Source organism: Canis lupus, chromosome 11, assembly GCF_011100685.1.
Source record: "Canis lupus familiaris isolate Mischka breed German Shepherd chromosome 11, alternate assembly UU_Cfam_GSD_1.0, whole genome shotgun sequence".
Lineage (NCBI taxonomy): Eukaryota > Metazoa > Chordata > Mammalia > Carnivora > Canidae > Canis > Canis lupus.
In genome coordinates this window covers 22247130-22267363 of record NC_049232.1, presented here as the reverse complement: position 1 = coordinate 22267363, position 20234 = coordinate 22247130, and the positions used below count along the sequence as shown (strand labels likewise).

At 48.6% G+C, this 20234-nt stretch overlaps 1 long non-coding RNA gene across 3 annotated transcripts; it reads right to left on the bottom strand.

Moving 5' to 3' along the window:
• Nucleotides 1–7607: 7607 nt before the first annotated feature.
• On the bottom strand, nucleotides 7608–13540 carry LOC111098027. 3 transcript variants are annotated; one of them, XR_005366370.1, is made up of 4 exons: nucleotides 13374–13540; nucleotides 12303–12479; nucleotides 10153–10280; nucleotides 7608–8804 (listed from the first exon to the last, which is right to left on the bottom strand). It is a non-coding gene; the product is annotated as an uncharacterized LOC111098027 (long non-coding RNA). The 3 variants fall into 3 exon arrangements; XR_005366369.1 differs by lacking the exon at nucleotides 7608–8804 and adding an exon at nucleotides 9713–10058; XR_005366368.1 differs by lacking the exon at nucleotides 7608–8804 and having other exon boundaries at nucleotides 9713–10280.
• Between the last annotated feature and the right edge of the window lie 6694 nt (nucleotides 13541–20234).

Genomic DNA, 20234 nt, shown 5'->3' with positions numbered 1-20234 from the left:
TCTTTCTTTCTTTCTTTCTTTCTTTCTTCTTTCTTTCTCTTTCTTTCTTCTCTTTTTCTTTTTTTCTTTCCTCCACTCTCCTTTCTTTCTTTGTTTCTTCTTTCTCTTTCTCTTTTTCTCTTTCTTTCTTTCTTTGGACCTTTCTTTCCCATTGCCTCAAGCCTAGAGCTCTGTAGCTCCCTGCCAGCATTGCCTCCTCACTGGCTGGCAAAGCCTGCTTGGACAGAAGGTTGGTAATTTGTGACTCATGGCCTGTCTCTGACCATGGGCAGTGCTGAGTCACTGGGGCTTGCCTGTTCTGCCGAGGAGTGCCAGGGGTGGGGTAGCCCCCTAGGAAGGCACTGGCAGGGGTGGGGGGACGCCCCCTTACCTGCTGGGTGGGGCTGGCCTCAGCTCATGGGGGGCAGAACCTGCCTGCCGGGGCTGTGCCCCTTGAAGAAACCCATGCAGCCAGGTCTGTGCTGTTGTATCTGGGGCATCTGCCTCAGGAAGGCCTCCCCGCTTGGGTCCCCTTGGTCCCTGGGACTCCGCTGGCTGTTGGCCCTGACTGGAGCGTACCTTGCATAATCAAGGCTGCTGCAGTGGGTGGTCTGTCCACTGTCTCTCTGGAGATCTTGAGATTCTGAGTCCTGGGTGAGCCAGGGATGGTGAGGCTGCCGACCTGGGTCCTCCAGCCACTGACTTGATCTTCCTTCATTTTTCACTTAGAAAAGGACAGAAGTAAAAACAGTGAGGAGCACCATTTCATGGGTTCTGCTCATCAGATTGTCAGAACATTTGAAAGGACTGATAATGCCCAGTGTTGAAGAGAATGTAGGGAAACGGATGCTGTTCTGTGAAAGTGGCTGCAAGAGGCCCAGCCCCTTTCAGAAGGGCCACTTGGCAGTACCTACTAGTCTTCATTCATTATTTTATTTAGATTCAAGTTAATTAACATATAGTGTAGTATTGGTTTCAGGAGTAGACTTTTTTTTTTTTTTAAGATTTTATTTATTCATTCATAGAGACACAGAGAGAGAGAGAGGCAGAGACACAGGCAGAGGGAGAAGCAGGCTCCATGCAGGGAGCCCGACATGGGACTCGATCCCGGGCCTCCAGGATCACGCCCCGGGCTGAAGGTGGGGCTAAACCACTGAGCCACCGGGGCTGCCCAGGAGTAGACTTTTTTGAAGTGTCTATTAACATTTTAAAAACACATATACTTTTTTTAGAGATTTATTTTTGGGATCCCTGGGTGGCTCAGTGGTTGAGTGCCTGCCTTTGGCTCAGGTTGTGATCCTGGAGTTCCCAGATCGAGTCCCACATCGGGCTCCCTGCATGGCACCTGCTTCTCCCTCTGCCTGTCTCTGCCTCTCTCTCTGTGTGTCTCTCATGAATAAATAAAATCTTTAAAAAAAAGCAACAATTAAATAAAGACCATTAGTAGGGTGATGTATAAATAAAGTAGGCTCTACTTTTGAATACAACTGTGAAAAAGAACAGGGTAGATCTGCATGTACTGAGTGATATGAAAGGGTGTTTGTGATCTAAAGTGAAAACAAGTCATAGAATCACATATTTCATAGGGCCTATTAAACAAGCAGAACCTTGTATGTGCGTGTATACAGCTCTGCATGCACACGCATTCACACATCCACATATGGAAGTATGTTAATAGTGGTTTTCTCTGGAAACAGTCTGATCTTTGAGATAATGGGAGACTTTCACTTTGTAATCTTTATATTCCCATTTCGTGTGACATTTTTACAAGTGGGTCTTTTAAATAAAAACAAAACAAAACAAAAACAAAATAAACAGATGTCCTCATGCATGATGAAGACTCATATGTGTGTGTATAAATATGTCTATATATGAGAGATGGGAGAAGAGTTCGAGATTTCTCCTGCCTCCCCCAGGGCTGAAAGCTCTTCCCAGAGCCCATCCTCCCTCAGGTCGGATCACCCAGTTGGTGCCACAACTGGGCCTAACTCCCATTCCTACACAGCTTCCCATGTTGACTCCCCACCTCTCCATGTTACTTCCTTGGGAGGGGGAGGCGGTCCCCATCCTGTGTTCCCAGAGTTCCCTGCCTGTTTCCTTTGTGGCCACTTCACACTGGTTACACCCCTAATTTGCTTCCATGCAGCAACAAACTAAGGTGGCATCCTGCCCCTCATATGCATAGAGAGGATCCTGGGGACTTGTGCAGTGAGTAAATGAATAGAAGGGGATGCTTGGGTGGCTCAGTGGTTGAGCGTCTACCTTGGGTTCAGGTTGTGATCCCAGGGTCCTGGGGTTGAGTCCTGTATCGGGCTCCCTACGGAGAGCCTGCTTCTCCATCTGCCTGTGTCTGTCTCTCTCTCTCTGTGTCTCTCACGAATAAATAAATAAAATCTTAAAAAAAAAAAAAAAAGAATAGAAGGATGCTGGGGGAAGGGACCCCTGCCATCACTCAGCCCACTTTCCCATCCAATGCCCAAATGCCCTCTGCTGGCACCTCTGGTGGTGGGGCGCCCACTCCTGTCTGGGCAGCTCACTGGGCCTTCCTGCGCAGAGTAAGCGGCTCCCCGTGCTCCACAGGGAGAGGGGCCAGGGGGTCCCGCATTTCCCAGGTAAATTTAGTCTGTAATCAGTCCAGCAGGCAATTTCGGAGCTTGACAGCCTGAAATGCAATGCCTCCCTCTCTCCAGCCGGGAGAGCCTGCCAGCGAGACCTCATCCAGTCCTAGCAGGCCAGCCCCACCCTAACCATCGTGTTGGCAGGGTAAATTAAGCATTAAAAACAAACTAATTAGTACTTCAGGGTAGCTTCATTCACAAAATTACCTCACTGAGGACGTGTCTCATTTATAACCGACTTAATTAAAAGAAACTCGGTAAATTCCTGTAACAGATGAGGACAGCACTTTCTAGAAACGCCGTAATTGAAATGTTTTACTGCGTGTATCAAATGGTTATTAAATCTTTAATATCATAATTCCTTAAGAATGCCATTGTCAGTGACAAACAGCAACCCTCACAACAAAGGAGCTAATTGTTCCCTCCTCTTGGCTCCGCAGCCCACAGGAAGTCATAACTTCTCTGTTGTACTTCTTTCTTTGCATTTTTAATGCGTATGGGTGCGTGCCAGCCCTGGGAGGAATCCACCATAAAGATTAAGAATGGGAAGAAGCCCTGTTTCTGACTGGTTGACTTGAGGTTTAGAAAAAAATGCACCTTTCCCAGGTGAGGCTCTGGCAGGCATTGGTTGAGTATCTGCCACTGTGGGTGGGCTGTGGCCTTGGGGTAGCACAGGGATGCTGAGTGACTCCCCCAAGTTACCCAGCAATGTGGAGTTTGGAGAAAGCTCCCCTGTGCGGTGTTGGGTGGCCTGGCTGAGGCTCCGTGGGAATGTGCCCTGAGGCAGGCAGGATAAAGTGTGTACAACCTGACCTCCACTCCCCCTCCCCCCCATACCAGGCTTCCTCCCCACCAGCTCCTAGGGACTCACTCCATGCAGGGGCCCCAGGCGCGTCTTTGTGCAGGATGGGTGCCAGGCCTTCTCCCCTGAGCACCTGGCCCTGGAATGGCTGATGGGAGGAATCTGCAGAGTGGTGGAGGGCTGGCCAGTGGGTTCATTGACCCAGAAGAAACTGGTAAAATACGGACACTCTCAAGCTTCGGAGGGGGCATTGAAGGAGCTTATGAATAGAGTCTGAGGCCTTTTCAGAAGGAAGGGATTGAAGGCATCCTTTTGCTGGCTTGCTGGATGACTGGGCGAGGGGCACGGCCACTTCTTGCTCTGGTTTCCTTTCCTCTGAAAGAGGTGGAAATGTTACGAGGGCCTGTGTTCGGAGTCACAGTGATTGAGCGTGACTCCTGCTTGGTTATGTATCGTGGGATTTGGGGCCTCTGTCCCTTAACCTTGTAGAACGAGATGCTTGGCTTCAGGGCCTGGAGGTCAGGGTCCAGTGAGCCAGCTCCTGAAGCAGCAAGCACAGTAACTGGCACACGGGCAGCGCTCAGTAAATGGATTCACATTAATTGTTAATACAATCTGATCTGGGTCCAGAGGAAGGAGAAATAGAGTGGATCACGTGGTGCCATGTCCAGATGGTGGACCGGCTGACTGCATCAGGTTCTTACAAACAAGTCCATGAAGAGGAGCTGAGTGGGAAAGGCAGTGTGAGGTGCTCTGACCCCAAACCAGAATGCAAATTACTTTGCAACAGTCTTTCTTGGAAAGTGCCGTTGACCTGGTCACCCTGACCCGCGGAAGCACACCGGGCTGTCTTCCTTCTAGCTGCAGTTGAGCATACATGAGAGCTGCCTACATTCTCTTAGTATCAGAGCTGGCGGGACCGGTAGAATGAGCTAGATTGATGGGGAAACCGAGGCACAGGGTGGGTGATTCTTGGTTCCCAACTGGAGAGCTATGGCTGGTTTGGAGTCAAGGCCCAGCCTCCTGGCTCCCGGTCCAGTGCTCCTTGTACAATTCACTGCTATTGTCCAGACAGCCACTGGCCCCCTGGACATCTTTTAGAGAACTGGAAGGAGGTTCCTTCTCCATCCTTGTAATTAGAGGGTCCTGGCTGGATTTTAGCCTCACTGACTTCCTCCACCACGTGCTGTCATACAAGGCACAACCCAGAGGCCATATGTGATATGATCTACTGCCCCCTCTTCCTGCAGCCGGAATTATACACATTTTCCTAGCTAGGCCTCTTCCACAGAGGAGTGTGGGTGGGTATGGGTTGGCTCCCCTGATCCCCCAGATGCTCCCATGGATTTTTTTTTTTTTTTTTTTGCTTGAGGTGGGAGGAATTGTTATCCATCTGGGTCACAGCCTCCTCCCCTACTCTGACTCTGGCTACCACCCACATGCCCAAAGCCAGTTTACCAAAATCGATATATCCAGCAACATCCCCATCCCCAAATATTAGAATATTAGAAATCCCCCTTATTTCTAATATTCTTTTGGAAGAAGTTTTCCATCTTTTGAGTTTTTCAAAGAGATTCTTAAGCCAGTTTGCATTAGGGTGGTTCTGCCTTAACTCCAGGTCAACCAAAGCACTTTAGAAGCTTCTAAGAAATGGAAGACCTTGAGAGAAAGTCATTCATGTGTAGAAGAAGGGGCAATCATTCCCCATAATCAGGAAAACAGTGGCTTCTGTATTTCACACTCTCCTTATTGCACATTCTCTTTTATCTCTGCCCCTTTCGGGGGTGGAGGGTGGGGGTGTGTGGAGGTCTTACAAGTGTAAAAGGGGCTTCTCTTCAGCATGTCCCCCAAAGGATGCACTGAAGAACAGAAGGGTTCAATAATTTAAGAGCAAACTGTATGATCACCAGAAAATAGAACTATTGACTTGTCTGGAAAGGGAAGGTGTATCAAAGCTGGGTACAGGGGATGACACTATAAAAGAGAAGGTGGCACAATTAATTCATCTAAATTTCCACATGTAAAGCAAAACAAAACATAATCAACTGAGAAATAGGCCTCAGAAGCTTTAAAAATGCTTGTACTATTTGAACCAGGAATTCAACTTATGCTGAATCTCTGGTAATGAATAGCCCTTAAATATGGAGTTCAGTTATACATTGAATTATTTATCGTGGAATTATTTGTGACAGCAGAGGGGAAAGAAAAACAGAAAATAGTCTACATATGCAGTGATTGAGAAATGGCTCAATCCACCTAAAAGAATATTATGAGGTCATATTATTTTTTTATTTTTTATTTATTTTTTTTTTTTAATTTTTTTTAAAATTTTTTTTATTTATGATAGTCACACAGAGAGAGAGGCAGAGACACAGGCAGAGGGAGAAGCAGGCTCCATGCACTGGGAACCCGATGTGGGATTCGATCCCGGGTCTCCGGGATCGTGCCCTGGGCCAAAGGCAGGCGCCAAACCGCTGCGCCACCCAGGGATCCCTATTTTTTTATTTTTTAAAGATCTTATTTTTAGGGGCACCTGGATGTCTCAGGGGTTGACTGACTGTCTTTAGCTCAGGTCGTGATCCTGGGATCCTGGGATGAAATCCCACAGGGGGGTTCCCGCAGGGAGCCTGCTTTCCGGCTCTGCCTGTGTCTCTGCCTCTCTCTGTGTGTTTCTCATGAATAAATAAATAAAATCTTTTAAAAAATTATCTTTAGTAATCTCTACACCCAATGTAAGGCTCGAACTTGCATTGGGTATAGCATTTAAAATTATTTTAGTGGGCAGCCCAGGTGGCTCAGTGGTTTAGTGCCACCTTCAGCCCAGGGCCTGATCCTGGAGTCCTGGGATCAAGTCCCACGTCCGGCTCCCTGCATGGAGCCTGCTTCTCCCTCTGCCTGTGACTCTGCCTCTCTTTCTCTGTGTGTGTCTCTCATGAATAAATAAATAAAATATTTAACAGAATTTTAAAAAATGATTTTAGTGGTGCCTGGCTGGCTCAGTCAGTAGAGCATGGGACTCTTGATTTTGGGGTCGTGGGTTAAAGCTGCACATTGAGTGTAGAGATTACTAAAAATAAACTTTAAAAAAAATAGATAAAAATGTTCACCAAGAGGCAGTGATACATAGTATCAGCAATATAGGTTTGGAGTTAGCCAAACCTACATTAGAAATCAGGTGCTACCTGTATAAACTTGGGATAATCTCTCTCTAAATCTCAGTTTAGACATCTGTAAAATGGAGATAAGAAGAGTACCCACTTAAAAAAAAAAGAGTACCCACTTTGTAGGGTAATTGTGTGACACGAGATAATGTATATAAAAAGACTCATTGCAAAGGAAGCCCTCAATTGTCACATTATGATGATCATTCTTTTGCAGAACTTAGACAGTTATCCATGTTCACTCATTCTTGAATTCAGCAAATATTTATTGAGGTCATATTTGTGCTAAATACTGCTCTAAATATTGGAGCTACAACACTAAATATGTTCATGCTACCTGAAAGAAACAGAAGGTATGCATGCAGCTTGAGCCCAGATGTGTTAAAAATAAAAAGATGCCCGGGAAAAAAAAAAGACTAGAAGGAAATAGACCAAGATATTAGCTGAAATTGTCTTTGGATAGTGAGGCCATTGGGTGATCGGTCCTTACTATCCAATATTCCTTAATGAATATGAATTTCTTTTATAAGGAGTAATGTTTTTAGGGGTTGAAAAAAGAAAAAAATGCTGGTGCCTGTTGATTAGCCTTTTATGACCGAGGATCATGCTTTCTGTGCATGTTGTGAAAAGCGGGGCACTGCGGTGAACCATGCCTCTGAGACCCACCCCCCATGTCCTCCTGCAACGTCAAGCCAGACCTACCATCCCACGTGGGAACAACACTGGCTTGTGCTGATTTGTTCTGAATGCATCCACATTGCACAAAAAGTGTGCAAAATCAAAACAGAACAGCAAAGCAAAAAGTAAACACCCCAAAGGATTTATAGCTGATGGCGGGGTCTGTAGCACCATGAGATGATAAAATACTTCTTGGCCATATGACTGCGAGGAAGCAGCATCAGCGGAGAGATCCACAGGCCGCCCCGCCCCTGCCCCCGCCCCGGGCTCCCTGAGCTTCCTCCTGTGGGGCTCTGTGGAGACTGTGGGAATAGGCAGGAGCATGTCGTTTCTCTCTCCTATAGAAACGATGCTCGATCCTCGGAGGCCCACCTCACGCTCCTGCCCTGGAAGCCTTGCGGGTCCCCGGGGCACCTCTCTTCACCCCACCTTGACCTCCTGTTTGGAGAGACCTCGGCAGCACCTCTGATGTTGCCCCTCCCTTCAAGCCGCGGGGACACTGACACATCTCTGTTGCCTCTCAGTGGGTCCTGTCCCCGCACGGGCCTCCCGCCTGCGTGTCTGCAGTCACGCACCACTCAACTCCTTATTAACCAGGGCTTCTAGCCTGCCCCAGCAGGCGGCCTTGCAGGCAAAAAGCATCCCTTTGTTCCCTTTCTATGACCTACTTAGGTATCAAAAGCTTCATTCCCTGGGGAGTTTCCAGGAAAGCAGCTCTGAGGAGGGGCAAGGGAAGGGCTCTGAGGGTCAAGGACGCTGTCTGGCTCCCAGCCCTGCCGGGTGCAAGAGTGTGTCCCTTCCTTCTCAGGGCACTTACTTCCTTCATTTCCACCTGGGGTGTGTTTGGTGGGGGCAGGGGAGGTGGCTAAGATCACTTGACACGGCCCTAACGGCGCAGCCACAACACAGGCTCAGAGCACCCTCAAATCAGGCCCTGTGGCTCTTTATCTTCACCCCCACTTAACAGATCAGAAAACCGAGGTCCAGAGATGTTACACGACAGGCCCAAGGTCACCCAAGAGGCAGGTGGTGGAGTTGAGATGGAAAGCAGAACGGATGCTGCTGACCACTCTGCAAGGTGTTTTAAAACCAGCTTCAATTTGTGGGGAGGACTCCTTTCTTCTATTTTGAGGTGCTGCTCCAAAGGACACAGCACTCAGAGGCCTGCAGCCTCCTTCTGGCCTTCACTCAACCCTCTTAGACCTTGGATGGGTCCTCCGATTTCTGGCTGTGGGAGGCAGAATAATGTTCCCTACCATCCTAAAATGTCCATGTCCTAACCCCTAGAACCTATGAATATGTCCACTGACATGGACAAGAGACTCCACAGATGTGAGGAGTGAAGGAGCTGCAGCTGGGGAGATCATCTTGGGCTATCCAGGTGAGGCCAAGGTAATCACAAGGCTCCTTCAAGGGGGAGGCAGGAGAGTTGGTCATAGGAGATAGGACAAGAAAAGCAGAGGCCTGAGAGAGATTCTTCGAAGATGCTGCATTGTGGGCGTTGCTGCAGGCTTTAGAGATGGTGGGTGAGGTCACCAGCCAAGGAATACAGGCAGCTTCTAGAAGCTGGAAAAAGCAAAGAAATGATTCTTTCCTGGAGCCCCCAGAAGAAATGCAGCCCTGCTGGCACCTGGATCTTAGGACCTCAGACCTCCAGATCTGTAAGATGATAAATGTGTGTTGTTTTGAATCACCTAAGTTTGTGGTAATTAGTTATAGCAGCCACAGGAAACGAATTTGCTGGGCTCCAGCTGTCCCCTCTGTAAACAAGTAGGGTGGCCGGCTGGATGGGCCATACACACTCTGCCTTTTTCCAGAGGCTTTGCAAGTCCCAGCCACAGAGCCTGGGTTGTTTTGACTGATTTTGTGGACTTTGTTAGGGAATCTTGATCCTTAGCTGTTCTTTATCCTCTGTGGAAAGAGCGGTTGCTTTGTCTCTTGGGGCCCTGGGGCAAGGGGCAGTTTGGCCTGTAATTGGGTTGGCCAAACCCCACAAGGCAAGAAAATAGTACAGCTCTGCAGAGCAGGCCTTGCTGGGGGTTGCTGGGTCCTTGCATTGGAACTTGTCTTGAGACCAGCCCCTCAAAAGGTCAAAACTGCCCTCTGGCTCCCATGCAGAATTATAGCCTCCCTTCCGCAGAATGGCCGAGGTTGAGGGTGCCTCCATGAGGGCTCTGAGCTCCATGTGGTCCCGTTCTCTTCTATGTTCCCAGCACTGCCACAGCGACTCAGAGAGCAGGTGCTCGAGAAATGGGTGTTGAATGAATGAATGATTCAGTGACACACATCACACAGTCATTTCTATACCTAGACGCATAGCTAGACATGCACCTGCATACAAGTCTCACACAGTCACACACCCGGATGGAAATGTGCACACAGATGCATGGAGATGTGCACACACGTGGGGCTGAGCCCCACTCTGAAGGAAGACAGGACACTGTTCTGGGGAGGGAGTTAGAATACCAGCTAGTTTAACAGGGTCTTGGGAGCTTTAATAAATCCATGGTCACCAGAGGCTTCCCTGTGGGGCCCAGCAGCTGAGGAGGGACCCAGGCAGGAAGAATGGGGCAGATTCTCCATCGATAGAAGGTGGGTAGCCAGATGCTGGCTGCCGTTGGTGGGTACACACACCTGCGTACGGTGTGACCTAGGGACCGAGAGGGGACTGGGGGCCCCGCACAGATGTCTGAGTTGCCTCCCTGTGTGTGGAGATGAACCTCTGAATTTCAGGTCCTGAATCACAACCCATCCAGATCCCGGAGGAGGCCCAACTTTGGAGGCTTCTTAGAAAGGAAGCAATGCAAGCTAAAAATCCCCCTGGTAGAGGGATAGGGGAGGGAGGCAGGTGGTGAGCAGAGAAGATCCCTGCTCTTGAGTTAGAGGCTTGGTCCAGTCTTAGTCTGTTGCTTACCAGCTGTGTGACCTTGGGCTGGTTGGTTAAGTGGTAGCTTCATCATCTCTGCGGTGGGCTAATGGAGGTCCTTACTTGTCAGAGCTGGAGGGGTTAGGTGAGGGAATGAGAGTCAAGTGCTCAGCTCACTGCCAAGGAATTAAAAAATGGTAGTCTGAGAAAACAGAGGTGCTCAACCCAAAGGGCACTCAACCTATTCTAGATCAGAATAACCAGGGAGGACATGAGGAGTCCTCTCCAGCCACTTGCCACCAGCTGGTCCCACAGTCTAGAATCCTGCTCTAAGCAGGCTGGTTCTGGGAGAGGTATGGGTCATGGGCCCATGTTGACCTGGTGAGGCTTGCTGTGTGACCTTGAGTAGATAGCTTTGTGTCTCTGAGCCCCAGCTGCCTCATTATCCCCTGCCCGGAGAGCTCTGAACCTCAAATGAGACTGTGCCTCTGAAAGTCTCAGAGGAAGTAAAGAATCCTTCATCAGCTGGGAGTACCTCTGGCCGTCCTGGGACACTGGGAAATGATGACCCACCGTTCACCCCCGAGTCTCTGACCACTGGCGAGTCTCTGACCACTGGCTCATAGTTTCTCCCCGAGGCTCTTGACTGGATCTGACGGCTGGGCCAGCTGGGCCTCTGTGGGTCTGCCTTTTCAGCTCCCATTCTCTTATCCAAACAGAGAAAAAAGGCCCAGCAGAGTCCCTCCCCAGGCATGTCTGTCAGGGCCTACATGCCCTGGGTGCAGAGACAGGAGAGCCCCAGATGCCCGGAGCATCCTGCTTTCTGCCTTATGGTGTGATCCCTCCAGAGATGGAGCCTTAGAGGAGCCCAACTCATTGGAAAGCTCAAGTCCAAGTCTCAAGTGAGGCTGTGCCTGGCCATCTCTCCTCTGTAGCCTCAAGGGCTGAGTGAGTCCCCATTGTCTCATCTGTTGGCCAGGAATTCCTACGGGGCAGGGCCCAGGTATACATCACCCGGTCCTGGGCACTCAGCAGGGCCTTGTGGGCTACCAGGGTGCTAGGGTGGGGGTAGACAGGGGCTATGAGGTCCAGAATCACTGGGCTTGGTTTTCAATGCCATGTGCCACCTCCTCACCTTTCCGTGCTAACAGGGCCTGGTCCCCAGCCAAGCCCACACTGCCCAGGCTGAGCACAGGATGGCTGTGGCCTTGAGCCCGCCTCGGTGGCTATCGGACCCCAGGTCATTAGTGCTGGGTCATTGGGCGGCCTTCTTTCCGAGCCTGCCACACCCTCTTTGACTCATTCTGAGACAGCATTGCCATGAGGGTTTCTGGCCTCTGAATTCACCTTTGGTTTGGTTTCTGCTCGGGCAGCTCAGAGCAGTTTTGTTTTTAAGTACAAACCCACAGAGCTGCTTTCCCCTTTCTCTGATCCCCCAAAACAAACAAAGGATGTTGGTCTGCATTTTGGTTTGTTTTGAAGCTGAGAGGAAAGTGAGGGAAATGGGTCACATCAGGGGCTTCGAGGGTGGCCAGGTTGGTGAGGGAATGTGAGGGTGAATGGGGAGGGGCGGGTGGTGGCTGGGATGGCGTCTCACTCCCTCGAAGGGCACCCCGGGTGGGCTCTGCTCCCCTGGAGCTCCCCCATCAACAGGAATGTGAGAGCTGGGGACCTCTCAGGGGGCCAGGAGAAGGACTCCACATTGAAGGGAGAAGACCCAGGTCAGAGTCATGGCTCTGAGTTCCCTCACTGTGTGACATTAGGCAAGGCCTGCTTCTCCCTGAATTTCAGCTTCCTGAGGCATCAAGCTCTGTTCCATCCTATGGAACATCCCCTTTTGCTGATGGGGAGCAGGGGAGGCACCACTGATGGGGAGACACTTATGATCTGACTTCCAGGTCTACCCTGAGTAGCTAGTCCTAGATCCATTGGAAAGCGCTTTGTATCTGCTGGGACCTTGGCCATCAGATGTGGTCTCCCCCAGCCCAAGCTCCCCTCCCCATTCTTCCCTCTGGTCTGGTAGAGGCCCCCTATCTGGGGTCTATGATCCATGCATGTGCCCCCACTGGTTCTGTGACCCCTCCAATAGGGTATGCAATTTCCTGAAACAGAAAAGATCAGTCCAAGGAATTTTCAGTCCAAGGGCAGAGAGGTCTCTTTTCTGACACTTCCCAAGGAAAGTCTAGGAAAAAAGTCACCTGAGCAAGGTGAACTCCATTGTGCCCAGAGCTTCCAGGAGACCAGCGATGTTCAGAAGGAGGTGCTGGGCTGGCCAAGTCCTTGAACCACCAAGGGAAGGAGCTGGAGGTGTTTCTCCTTCAGTGACAATGAGTTGAAAAGTGAGCACATTTGTTCCAGAATAAATCAACTGGATCCTAAATAGTTTAAAATTTAAATTTCTTTATTAAAATCCATCGGGCCAGGGATCCCTGAGTGGCTCAGCAGTTTAGTGCCTGCCTTCGGTCCAAGACATGATCCTGGAGTCCCTAGATCAAGCCCCATGTCAGGCTCCCTGCTCATTGGGGGGGGGGGGGGGGGGTCTACTTCTTCCTCTCCCTCTGCCCCTCCCTGCTGGTGTTCTCTCTCTCTTGCTCACCCTCTCTCTCAAATAAATAAAATCGTAAAAAAAAAAAAAAACTAATAGACTCCATCTGTTCGACAGTTCTTAATCTTTTGTGTTTTTAATCTTTCTAGTGGAAAGGGGTTCACATCCCTCCATGCTGAGCTTTTAGGAAGTTGAGGGAATCCAGGGAGAGATGACTGGCTCAGGTGCCCCATTTCTCATTTGGGGTAATTGGGCTTTTTTTCAAAGGGTACTTTGGAGAGATGTGGAGCCAGTTTCTTCTTTTAAGGCATGTGATGCCTGCTTAGAAGTAAGTCTCTCTTGGTTACCAGATCAGAAGGTAACTTTCTTGGGGACCCATGGGAAGGAGGCCCTGGACTCCTGGGCCCCAAGAGGGGCCTATTTTGGTGTTCCTGGAGCTCTTTAACCTAAAAAGGAGGTAACGACACCCCCCTTTTATTTATGTATTTATTTTAAATACTTTATTTATTTATTCATGAGAGACAGAGAGAGAGAGAGAGAGAGAGGCAGAGACACAGGCAGAAGGAGAAGCAGGCTCCATGCAGGGAGCCCCATGTGAGACTCCATCCGGGACCCAGGATCATGCCCTGGGCCGAAGGCAGAGGCTCAACCACCAAGCCACCCAGGTGCCGCCCATCTCCCCCTTTAAAGTAATTTCTACACCCACTGTGGGACTCGAACTCACAATCCCGAGGTCAGGAGCCAGCGGCTCTACCGACTGAACCAGCCAGGAACCCCAGCCCTTTTGATGTCTTAGTTGAGCAGATCATCGGTGGGTGGGAATTTGCGCGGTTCAGGTTGCAGCACTGCTTCTAGGACCCCTTGCAGCCCCAACGAAGCTCCACCAGGAACAGCGTGGAAATCCGGGGGGGGGGGGGGGGGGGGGCGCCTGCCGGTTGACCTCCCACACCCGGAGGGGATAAGACTCCAAGCGGCCGCGGCGCGCGCCGACAGCCCAGGCTCGGAGCGCGGCCCCCTCCCGGGCGCTCGGGTTGCGGCGAGCCGGGCCCGCCCTCGCACGGCTTCGGGCGGCTTCTGGCGCCACCTGCTGGCTGCTTCTCTCGCAGCGCCCGGATCTCCCCCTGGCCACGGCGGGTCCTCGCCCCGAGTCAAAGGAGGTCTTTCACGAAACTCCTACCAGCGGCAGAGGGGGGAGAGGCACCCCAGACGGATTAAATCATCATCTCTCGGGGTGAGGCTGGCATCCACGTTTTTTAGAATTCTCCAGATGGTGCCAAAGTAAAGCCAGGGTTGGGAATCACTGTGGGGGCAAGCGGGTTGGTTCCCCAGGCCTGGGCTAACCCACCAGCAAGGGGGAGTCCAAGGGGCTGGGGAGAAATTGCAGAGGCTTTCTGAAGAACATGCCTCACTCCCCTTGAGTAGACCTACTCAGTGCTCTGGAAATTCAGAGGCATGCGGACCAGGGAGTCGTGATCGCTCGGTGGAGAATGTTGCAACTAAAGAACCGAGTCTCTGATCTGGCCTTGACGTTAGGGTCTATGGACATTTCATGGGAGTCCCCAGGTTTTCTATGAGCATTTGCTCATTTTGTGTCTTATCTCAGGGAAAATATTTAAAAATCAACATAGACACACTTTGCATTACTTGGAGGTTTATTAACTGACTCTCTCTCCCAAGGTTTTAGTAATCCAAGGTCCATTTGGAACCTTTTTTTTTTTTTTTTAAGATCTTATCTATTTATCCATGAAAGACAGAGAAAGAGGCAGAGACATAGGCGGAGGGAAAAGCAGGCTCCCTGCAGAGAGCCCAATGTGGGACTCCAACCCTGAACTCCAGGATCACGCCCTGGGCCCAGGACAGACGCTCAACCACTGAGCCACCCAGGCGTCCCTGGAACTTACTGTCTTATTGATGCTAAACAGAACTACTTTAGTTGTCATGGGCAAATTAGCAAAGGGTGAAAGGACTTAACTGGTGCAGAATGTGTTGAATCAGATGAAAGCTTAGAGAATATTCCAGAACATTCTACAAACAAAGGTTTTATAGCAGTTCCAACCAAGAAAAGGCTTGGGAGAATAGAGATCTCTTTTTTAAAAAAGTCCTTTCAGGGCAGCCCCGGTGGTGCAGCAGTTTAGCGCCACCTGCAGCCCAGGGTGTGATCCTGGAGACCTGGGATAGAGTCCCACGTCGGGCTCCCTGCATGGAGCCTGCTTCTCCCTCTGCCTGTGCCTCTGCCTCTCTCTCTCTCTCTGTCTCTAATAAATAAATAAAATCTTAAAAAAATAAACAGTCCTTTCATGCTTTTAGAATAAGGCTGTAGTTATTTTGAACTCTTAAGCATCTGCCTCATGCTGTCCCATGTGTATTTACCTTGTGAGTGATGTTTGGGATGGAGAGGAGGAGTCACTGGCATTTGGACAAGAAATAAAGTCTCTACTCCTGACCATCGCAAGCAAAACCCTGTAGGCTCTGCATCTGCCTTTCTTCAAACCTCCCTTCTTACCCTTCCACCCTCCCTGGCTTTATTCTAGCCATACTCAACTTTTTGCTGCTTCTCAAGGATGTCAGACTTATTGCCACCTCAGGGCCTTTGCACCTGCTGTTTGCTTTGCTTGGATCACTCTTGTCCCAGATATTTACATGGTGTGCTCTTTGAGTTTTTTTCAGGCCTTAGCTGTGGCCTTACCTCACCATCCTAAGTAAATTAGGATTTACTCCCTCCCATGCAGGGAGCTTGATGTGAGACTCGATCCCAGGACTCCAGGATCACGCCCTGGGCTGAAGGCAGCGCTAAACCACTGAGCCACCCAGGCTGCCCTATCTTTTCATTTTTAAAAAAGAGTTTTTATTTATTTATCTTAAAGTAAACTCTACACCCAACGTAGGGCTCAAATGCACAAAACCCCGAGATCAAGAGTTGCATGCTCTTCTGACTGACCCAGCCAGGAGCCCTGCACATGAAGAGGTTTTAGAATTGCCAAACCACAGCCTTCTGAGGAACAAATTCACTAACTAAAATATGGGTGCATATTCTTTTTGTTGTCTTCAGTCTTGGCGTGTGCCATCAAAAAATCATATTTCCCTAATTTATTAAGACCAGCTCTTTTCTTCCCCACTCTCTGGTGTGGCTGGCTTTGTTATTTCTTTCTAATAAAGTTAAATTCATTTCTTATCCTTTGTATTCCATTTGAGGCACCCCACATCCTGGTTGATTTGGATTATTATTACTATGATTTTTTGGTATGTGAAGTATTAGCATCAGGTTTTAAGACTCCGAACTGTACAAAGAGATTGGCGGAGAGGAGTGGCACTCTTTGTTACTGCTGTCTGCTCTCATTCCCTCCCCCTGCCAGTGTCCACTCCTTCCTGTACGTTAGCACTCTCATTAATTAGTAGTTTCTCCTTCCTCAACTTCTTTTTGGACCATGTTCAGATGTATATACATATTTATTTTCTTATACCCCTTCACTTCTTTCTCACATAAAATGTAGTATACCATAGGTACTCTTAAAAAAATTTTTTTTAGGGTAGTCCGGGTGGCTCAGCAGTTTAGTGCCACCTTCAGCCCAGAGTGTGATCCTGGAGACCCGGGATCAAGTCCCACATCAGGCTCCCTGTTTGGATCCTGTTTCTCCCTCTGCCTATGTCTCTGCCTCTTTCTCTCTCTCTCTCTGTGTCTCTCATGAATAAATAAATAAATAAAATCTTAAAAACATTTAAAAAAAGATTTATTTATCCATTTTAGAGAGAGAGAACACGAGCAGGAGGCAGGGCAGAGAGAGAGGGACAAGCAGACTCCCCATTGAGCAGGGAGCCAGACTTGGGGCTCAACCTCACCACCCAGGGGATCACACATCCTGGGCCGAAACCAAGAGTCTGATGCTTCACCACCTGAGCCACCCAGGCACTCTTTTGCATTTTTCCTTTCTTTTACTTTAATATCTCTTGGGAATCAATTTGTATCCAGTTCTTTCTTTTTCTTCCCAGCTGCAAGCTACTCTGTTATGTGGCGCACCATAGTTTATTCAACCATTCTCCTGTGCATGGACATTTAGGTGGTTTCCATATTGTGCAGTTATATACAATTCTGCAATGAATAACCCTTTGCAGGCATATTTTGTATTGCTGGAGGTGTTTCTTCAGAGTAAATTCCTAGAAGTGGTTTTCTGGGTCAAAAGGTAAGGGCAGATGTAGTATTGTGAGGTAACACATCAGTTTGCTAATGCTGCTATTACCACAAATCTAGTGGCTTAAAACAGCACAAGTTCGTAGTCTTCCAGTTCTAAAGGCCAGAACTCTGAAATGGTTTCACTGGTCCCCAAACCAAGGTTGTCAGGGCATGCTCCCTCCAAGATGCTAGGACAGAAACTGTTTCTGTACCTTTTCTCGTGTCTGGAGCTGCATTCCTTGGCCTCAGGTCTCTTCCCCATCTACAAAGTCAGCAGAGTAGCATCTTACTTCCATTGTCCCGGGGTCTCCTCCTTCTGTAAAGGACCCCTCTTTTGTCCATTGTCCCAGGGTCTCCTCCTTCTGTAAAGGCTCTCTCTTATAAGAACACCTGCAATAGCATTCAGGATCCATCTGGGTAATGCAGGGTAATCTCTCTATCTCAAGATCCTTAACTGAGTCCCTTTCGCTATATAAAAGGAATCTGTAAAATTCACAGATGGCCGGGATGGGAACCTCTTCAGAACACCACAGGGGGGATCCCTGGGTGGCGCAGCGGTTTAGCGCCTGCCTTTGGCCCAGGGCACGATCCTGGAAACCTGGGATCAAATCCCACATCGGGCTCCGGGTGCATGGAGCCTGCTTCTCCCTCTGCCTGTGTCTCTGCCTCTCTCTCTCTCTCTCTGTGTGACTATCATAAATAAATAAAAATTAAAAAAAAAAAAGAACACCACAGGGAATACAGGCTTTTTTGAACGAAGTGAATATAATCCCTACAGATTTACTGCAAGTCTTCATTTTTATTATAAAATCTGTACAAGGCAAGGATAAGACCTGGAGGTCTTTTTTTTTTTTTTTTTTAAAGATTTTATTTATCTATTCATGAGAGAGAGAGAGAGAGAGGCAGAGATACAGGCAGAGGGAGAAGCAGGCTCCACGAAGGGAGCCTGACGTGGGACTCGATCCCAGGAACCCAGGATCACACCCTGAGCCGAAGGCAGATGTTCAACCACTGAGTCACTCAGGCATCCCAAGACCTGGAGGTCTTTAAAGTTCCTCGTTGTTGAAAATCCTATGTCTGGGGGTGCCTGTGTGGCTCAGTCGGTTAAGCATCTGCCTTTGGCTCAGGTCACAATCCCAGGACCCTGAGATTGAGCCCCACATCAGGCTTCCTGCTTAGCGAAGAGTCTGCTTCTCCCTCTCCCTCTGCCTGCTACTCCCTCTGCTTGTGCTCTTTCTCTGTCAAATAAGTAAATAAAATACTTTTTTAAAATTTTTATTTACTTTTAAATTTATTTTTATTTTTTAAAGATTTTTATTATTTATTTATTCATGAGAGACACACAGAGAGAGGCAGAGACACTGGCAGAGGAAGAAGCAGGCTCCATGCAGGGAGCCCAATGCAGGATGTGGGACTCAATCCTAGGACTCCTGGATCACGCTCTGGGCCAAAGGCAGGCACTAAACCTCTGAGCCACCTGGGAGTCCCTATTTTTATTTTTTTTTTTTAAAGAAGGAACAAAGAAAAGTCTATGTCTGGCTTTTGTTCTGTCTTGATGAGCTGGATAGTCAGTAAACAGTTGTTCCTAACGCTGTGTTGATCCCACACAACGTGGCTCTCCAGGATGAGGTGCTTGTAGCCTGTCTCATGAGTGAGTGACAAGTGATAGGATGGAAGTGGTGGCTGGAGCATTTTATTTTCTTTCTTCTCTTTCTTTTTTATTCTCTTAAAAGATTTTATTTATTTCAGAGACAGAGAGAGCATGAGCAGGGGGAGAAGCAGATGGAGAGGGAGAAGCAGACTCTCCACTGAGCAGGGAGTCTGATGTGGGGCTCGATCCAGGACCCCAGGATCATGACCCAAGCTGAAGACAGAAGCTTAACTGACTGAGCCACCGAGGCACCCCTTCTCTTTCTTTTAATTTTTTTATTTTATTTATTTTTTTTAATTATTTATTTATTTATTTATGATAGTCACACAGAGAGAGAGAGAGAGAGAGAGAGAGAGAGAGAGAGAGAGGCAGAGACATAGGCAGAGGGAGAAGCAGGCTCCATGCACTGGGAGCCCGATGTGGGATTCGATCCCGGGTCTCCAGGATCGCGCCCTGGGCCAAAGGCAGGCGCCAACCCGCTGCGCCACCCAGGGATCCCTTCTCTTTCTTTTTAAAAAGATTTATTTGTGGGGATCCCTGGGGAGTGATTTAGCTCAGTGGTTTAGCGCCTGCCTTTGGTCCAGGGCGTGATCTTGGAGTCCTGGGATCAAGTCCCACGTGGGGCTCCCTGCATGGAGCCTGCTTCTCCCTCTGCCTGTGTCTCTGCCTCTCTCTCTCTCCGTGTCTCTCATGAATAAATAAATAAAATCTTTTTTAAAAAATAAAAGATTCATTTGTTTGTTTATACAAGTAAGTAATCTCTATACCCAACATGGGGCTTGAAATCAGGACCCCTGAGATCAAGAATTGCATGTTCTTCCCACTGAGCCAGCCAGGTGACCCTGGAGCATTTGCTGTTGGGTCTCTTGGTCTCCTTGGGACAAAAGCCTTGGTCTAGCAAATCTAGGCCTAATTCATGATTCTAGCACAAATGGAGAGCTGAAGAGAAAACTCCTTTACCCTGAGATGCATTGGTCTGAGTTTTTCTTATGATTAGAGTTGCCAAACAGGAACTTGTGGCTCAGTGAGTTTCTGGTCAATAGAAGTTCTAAACAGGTGCTAAATGACCAGAAGAGGACAACCCGGGTGGCTTAGTGGTTTAGCACCGCCTTCAGCCCAGGGCGTGATCCTGGAGACCCAGGATCAATTTCCACGACAGGCTCTCTGCATGGAGCCTGCTTCTCCCTCTGCCTGTGTCTCTACCTCTCTCTCTCCCTGTCACTAATAAATAAATAACATCTTTAAGAATAAATAAATAAAAATAAACTGTCTTAAAAAATAAATGACCAGAAGATATTGCTGGGGGATCTGTTACATTATTTAGGACCTCACTGTCCAACATAATAGGCACTAGCCATGTGTGCTATCTGATGCTTTATGCTTATTTTGTATTTAAATTGTTTTTAAAGATTTTACTCATTTATTTGAGGGAAAGAGAGAGTGAGAGAGAGAAAGAGATCACGAGTAGGGGGAAAGGGCCGAGGGAGAGGCAGATTCCTTGCCAAGCAGGAAACCTGATGCCAGACTCGATCCTAGGACCCTGGAATCATGACTTGAGCCAGAGCCAGACACTTAACCAACTGAACCACCCAGGCACCCTCCTATATAAATTTTTTAAAACCTTTTTATTTTGAAATAATCATAGATTTACAGGAAGTTGCAAAAATAGGAGAGAGGTCGGGATACCTGGGTGACTCAGTGATTGAGCGTCTGCCTTGGGTTCAGGGCGTGATCCTGAAGAGAGGTCTGTACCCTTGCCCCCACTT